General features: G+C 29.0%; 1 long non-coding RNA gene across 1 annotated transcript; it reads left to right on the top strand.

Annotated features, from left to right (window-relative positions):
• Window positions 1–4,763: 4,763 nt before the first annotated feature.
• Window positions 4,764–6,099, top strand: LOC124848066 (uncharacterized). The gene is made up of 3 exons (XR_007029665.2): window positions 4,764–5,309; window positions 5,754–5,805; window positions 5,920–6,099. It is a non-coding gene; the product is annotated as an uncharacterized LOC124848066 (long non-coding RNA).
• The last annotated feature ends 321 nt before the right edge of the window (window positions 6,100–6,420 follow it).

The raw sequence follows: 6,420 nt of genomic DNA on the forward strand, positions 1-6,420 counted from the left end.
TGTTGTGATTTTATAGTATTATTAGTCAAATAAGAATTACTAATAATATGATTCTAATTTACATAATTTATTGTCATGATCATTATTATCTTTTTGTCACGTTCTTATAATAATAAGTGATTTCCAAAATTTGTTAAATCTTTATAGGGTCTTGCTAACGCGAATACGTCTATTTTTAGTTGGTACATTTTAGCGCGGGTTTTAGTAGACAAAAATACTCTTAAATATTATGAATTCTAAGTTTTAAGGTTAAGAGTATTTTAATAATTTTCATTCTCAAAACTAAAAAAAAAATCTCAAACTAATTGAAAAAATCAGAAACACTTCCGTTAAACAATTTGTCTTTGTAAAGGGTTGAGTCATTGACATATTCACATTCAGACAAAGGTTCATTCAAGATCTCTTCAATTTCACCATCTTCACTGACCTCTCTAATTTCATCATCTGCATATGTTGAATCATCATCTCTAAAAAAACTCTCCAGACCAATTACCAATTTCTTTGGATGTCATTATGCTTGTGAAAATTAGATAAAATTATATACGACAAAAATTATGAAAACTCATTATAAGATCATTTTTTGTAAGAAATTGTTTAACAAGGAGTGTTTCTGATTTTTTTCAGGTCAATTATCAATTCCTTTTGATGTCATTATGCTTGTGAAAATTAGATAAGACAAAAATTATAAAATGAAAACTCATTATAAAATTATTTTTTTGTAAGAAATTGTTTAAGAGCGAGTATTTCTGGTTTTTTTCAGATCAATTACCAATTCCTTTATGCTTGTGAAAATTGGATAAAATTAGATAAAACAAAAATTATAAAATGAAAACTCATTATAATCATTTTTTGTAAGATTGTTTAACAACCAGTGTTTCTGATTTTTTTAAGTTGGGACTACCATAAGATCACAGAGAAAATGTTGGAGTGAGAGAGATGAAAGAGGAAGGGTTGAGAGGAATGAGGGAGGTGAACAAGGGTTTTGGGTTTTTTTTTTAGTTTTGAGAATGAAAATTATTAAAATATCCTTAACCTTAAAACTTAAAATCCATGTTATATAAGGGTATTTTTGTCTATTAAAATCCGGTATACATTGCTAAAATGTACCAACTGCAAAACAGGCGTACGCGCGTTAGCAAACCCATCTTTATATATATATATATATGGGGTTTGCTAACGCGTGTATGCTTGTTTTTCAGTTGGTACATTTTAGCAATGTGTACCGGATTTTAGTAGACAAAAATACCCTTATATATAATGGATTCTAAGTTTTAAGGTTAAGGGTATTTTAATAATTTTCATTCTCAAAACTTAAAAAAAAAAAAGAAACCCCTCAAACCCTTACTCAACTCTCTCATTCCTCTCAATCCTCTCACTCCAACCTTTTTTCTGTCATCCTTACTGTAGCTCCAATTGAAAAAAATCAGAAACACTTGCCTTTAAACAATTTGTCTTTCTAAAGAGTTGAGTCATTGACATATTCACCTTGAGGCAAAGGTTCATTCAAGATCTCTTCAATTTCACCATCTTCACTAATTTCTCTAATTTCATCATCTGCATATGTTGAATCATCATCTCTAAAAAAACCCTCCAGGCCAATTACCAATTCTTTCGGATGTCATTATGCTTGTGAAAATTAGATAAAATTAGATAAGACAAAAATTATAAAATAAAAACTCATTATAAAATCATTTTTTGTAAGAAATTGTTTAACAACGAGTATTTCTGATTTTTTCCAGGTCAATTACCAATTCCTTTATGCTTGTGAAAATTGGATAAAATTAGATAAGACAAAAATTATAAGATCAAAACTCATTATAAAATCATTTTTTTGTAAGATTGTTTGACGGCAAGTGTTTCTGATTTTTTCAATTGGGGCTACAGTAGGATGTTTCTGATTTTTTCAATTGGGGCTACAGTAGGGATGACAAAGAAAAGATAAGATTGGAGTGAGAAAGATGAAAGAGAAAGGGTTGAGAGGAATGAGAGAGCTGAGTAAGGGTTTTGGGGTTTCTTTTTTTTTTCTTTAGTGAAAATTATTAAAATATATAAGGATATTTTTGTCTACTAAAATCAGGTACACATTGCTAAAATGTACCAACTGAAAAACAGGCGTACGCGCGTTAGCAAACCCATATATATATATATATATATATATATATATATATATATATATATATATATATATATATATATATATATATATATATATATAGTATATACCTTGGTAATGTTAAATTTAATACTTTTTTTTTGTATAAAAGTTAGAAATTGATTTGGTATCTAATTATATCTCTCCTATACTAATAGTATTGGATTTGGATATTTTGAATTATATAATTTATAATTAAAAATATATATTTTTATTTGTACAAGTTAAAATGTAAATTTATATTCTAAATTATATAAATTTATACGGTATAATATGCAACATAAATTTAGAATATAATTTAAAATGTTAAAACATTACTTATTATATAATCCATAATCTAAAATTTTATTTTAGATGATATAATTTCTAATATAAATTTGATAACCAATTTAAAATATAAATTATATTTTGAATTGTATAGTTTTCAAATATAAAAGATAATTTAAGATTTGAATTATATAATTCATAATACCAATTTCCATTGCATATTGTACCATCATTAATATAAATCTATTGCCTTTATGTTTTGTTGCTTTTGAAAAATATATGATTCTATTATTGTCGTCAAAATGAGTTGGTTTTTGAAATTTTGATACAAAATTCGGTTTACTAAGAACTTGATTCACTCGAATTGAATATGTGGTAAGGCGATTGGCTCATTAACCCATCCAATTTTCTAATAATTATTTTTTGTTGGGTTAGTCTAAGCATGACAAAAAAATCCGCGCCCGCAGATAAACCCGTGACGGATAGTTACTACCCGTGGTTTGCGGATAGCGGATATTTTAATACCCGCTTATAAACGGGTCGAATGCGGGTATTATACTATCCGTACCCACGGATATCCGCTACCCAAAAAAATAAAAATAAAAATAAAAATTTACTTTATATTTTATTAAGTTAAATTTAATTAAAATTAAAATTAATTAGTAATTTATAAGGATAAATTTAATTAAAATTAAATTTTAATTTATATTTAATTTAATTTGTATTATATTTTATATATTTTTTATAATTTTATTTAAATTTTATTTTAATAATTTATAAAAATGTATTTTTTTAAATATTTGTGGGTATTTGAGGGTATCCATGAATATCTGCGTGTTTTAAAATATCAGCGGGTATTTTTTAAACGGGTATCCGTACAGGTAGCGGGTGAAATTTTTTTTTGTCGGATCGGATTGCGGGTAGGTACTATCCGTGCTCGACCTGACCCGTTGTCATCCCTAGGTTAGTCATTTTACAAAATATTGAAATAGAGACTTGAGTGAATTATTTTTGTATGAAATAGTTAAACAACCTAAAAAATCAACAAATATATACTTAACAACTCAATTTTTATGCAGAAACAAAATTTTGTTGAGGAGATTTTATATATCTCTGTGTGAATGAAATCTTATGTTTTATTGATCATAAATCTTAAATCTAATTTAAGACCCTTCCATTTATTTAGATTTGAATTAGAAAATTTTATTTTTTTATTAATAGAAAAAGAAGAAACAGAAGAAACTTATAATTAAGTAAGACATTGAGCCCGTCTCTTTAACTCATCAACCTCTGGTGGACCAGGTTGAGTTCAAATTTCTTCGACTCACTATTAAGTGAGTCAGATTAGATTGACTCACTAAGAAAGTAACCCATGATAGATCGAGACAGGTTAGGTTGGATGATCTATTTTAAGGTTAGGTTGGATGATCTATTTGAAAATTTTAATAAGGCCATGTAATAAATAATTCATAATTTGTAATTCTCTTAGCATATCATTGGTGTTGGGTCATCAACTTCTCATTTAATATTAATACATTTTGGAATTAGGTGTGTAATTCAATCTCTAGATTCGTATGTTTTATAAGTTGGGTAAATGTTAAATATCACAGCGAGTTAGGTCAATACAAATAATTTTTATTCATTATTGGATTCGTAATTAAAAAATTATTTATTATTCGTTCTTTTACCTATTAGATATATGTTTAAAACATATCCACAAATACTTTAAAATCCGTATATATTTTGTGAATTAATAAAAAATATTTTATAAATTTTTAAAATAAAATTTAAATAAAATTATAAAAAAGTTAAAATATAATATTAATTAAATTAAATATAAATTAAAATTTAAGTTTAATTAAATTTAACATTATAAATTAATTTTAATCTTAACTAAGTTTAACTTAATAAAATATAAATTAAATTTTAAGTTTAATTTATTGAGATAATTGTGAATAAGGTAATAAGTAATATAATACTTCCACTCAACCATTGTAAACGAATATTAAAATATTTACTAATTTTTATATAATAAAATTGCTATATAATAAATATATGTGAATATAATGTGGATTTTATTTGCGGTTTAATGTCTCCTTAGGTCTCTATTTTTGTTCAGAATTTTAAATAGGTCCTTTTCTTTTTCGGTGTCTCAACTGGGTCCTTATTTTTGTAAAATTGAAGTAATTAGAGATCTTTCATCAAATTGGACAAACAACCGTTTAAGTTTGGGGAACGTGGCATAGTCAATGTATTATTTTAAATGACGTGGCAGTTTATACATGATTAACGTGTATTTTATAATTTTTAAATTAAAAATTTGAGAGTAAATTGGGAAAAAGAAATTAAAGGCAGTAACTCTATCTGGAATTGAGGAATGCGAAAATAGGGTTCGTGAGAAAAAGTTGAAGGAGGCGGAGCCGACGGAGGAGTTGAAGTTCGCCTTGGAGGATCTTCCGGCAAGCTGGTTCTCGAGGTCAGCGAGTGTTCTGAGATGTTGTTGCGGAAGAGCATGATGAAGGAGACGTGCTTGGAGGCGAGGAGGTTGAGGTAGAAGGTCTTGAGGAGTGCGTGGCAGGGCTCGGTGGTGTCCTGGAAGACGCAGACGCGGTAGCCGCCGGCGAAGGAGGTGGAAGGCATGAAATAACAATGTTACGCGGGCGTCGGGCATTGCAGCAAACACAACCCAACCACAGGAACGAATCGCCTCCCCCCTCAAGAGAAACGAGGCTCATCTCCAATCTCTCTTCCCGTCGCCGCAAGCTCATCTGATCTCCTCTGTCGAGTTCACGACGGCGACGACGAGGCAAAGGCAAGGCGTCTCACGCTGACGACATTGACACTCTTGTCCTTCCCCTTTGTTAGGTTTTTAGGTTTTCTTCCTTTTAAGGTATGAGTTTTTTTCTTCTCTCAAGGGTTTTCAGATGATGAAATATTTACGGATCTGGTTCTGTGTTGTGCTGAAATTATGTTCTAGACTTGACTGCTAAATGAATGTCGATACATGAATTTAGGTATACTACTGGATTTTGTTCTGGACGCCGCATCTCGTCCTCATTGCATTCATGCTCTGTTTGTCTGATGAAATGTTTTTCTTTCGAAAGAAGTAAAAAGTTGGGGTTTTGAATTTTTGTTGTGGTACTTGTAAATGTAATGGTATTGTTTGTTGAATGTCTTTGGTTGCTGATACGTGTTTTAATTATTTATTATCAATTATTTTTATTTAGTGTTTATGATAATGTTAGTTTGTTACTGGTGGTGTAAATCGCAGACTATGTCATTGTGGTAGGTACATGAGTTTAATTTTTGAGAAGTTGGTTGTTCTTCGTTTCAGATTCTGGAAAAGTTTTTGGAGGTGGAAGGTTTTCATGCCTAGAGAGTATACCGTGAGTATTTAAAATATATATTTGTTGATCATCAAATCTTGAAGAGAATAGAGAACTTTTATACTCCTTTTTTATTAGTTGAATGATTCTAAAAGCTACTTTCTTTTTTCGCAGAGGAAACACCCAAAATGGTTGGGTTTCTGCAATTTGCAGTGGCTGCCATAGATGCGTGATTTGGTTACCGGGATAGCATTCCAGGAGCAATGTTTGGTGTTGAGAGTGTTTTTTGACCTTTCCATGTATTCTATGAAATAAGATGACCACTTTGTCCTTATTTAAATTTTATTTTCCCTCTTTGCACTCTATTTTTTAATTCAAAAGTTAAAAAATTATACTTCACACACGTTTTTAATGCCATATTATTTAAAAAGACACAATCAGCATGTCAGGTAAAGTTCTAATTAACGTCGTCTTCTCAATTTAACGGAAAGTCCCTATTTGATTCAATTTTACAAAAATAAGGACCCAATTGAGATGCCGAGAAAGAAGGTGACCTATTTGAGATTCTGAACGAAAATAGAGACCTATAGAGACATTAAACCTTTATTTGCATATATATGTAAATAAAAATATTTTTATCATCTTTAATAAAAATTATTTTTGTTGCATTGTATA

This window comes from Vigna umbellata, chromosome 6, assembly GCF_029865625.1.
Source record: "Vigna umbellata cultivar VRB3 chromosome 6, Vumbellata_1.0, whole genome shotgun sequence".
Classification (NCBI taxonomy): domain Eukaryota; kingdom Viridiplantae; phylum Streptophyta; class Magnoliopsida; order Fabales; family Fabaceae; genus Vigna; species Vigna umbellata.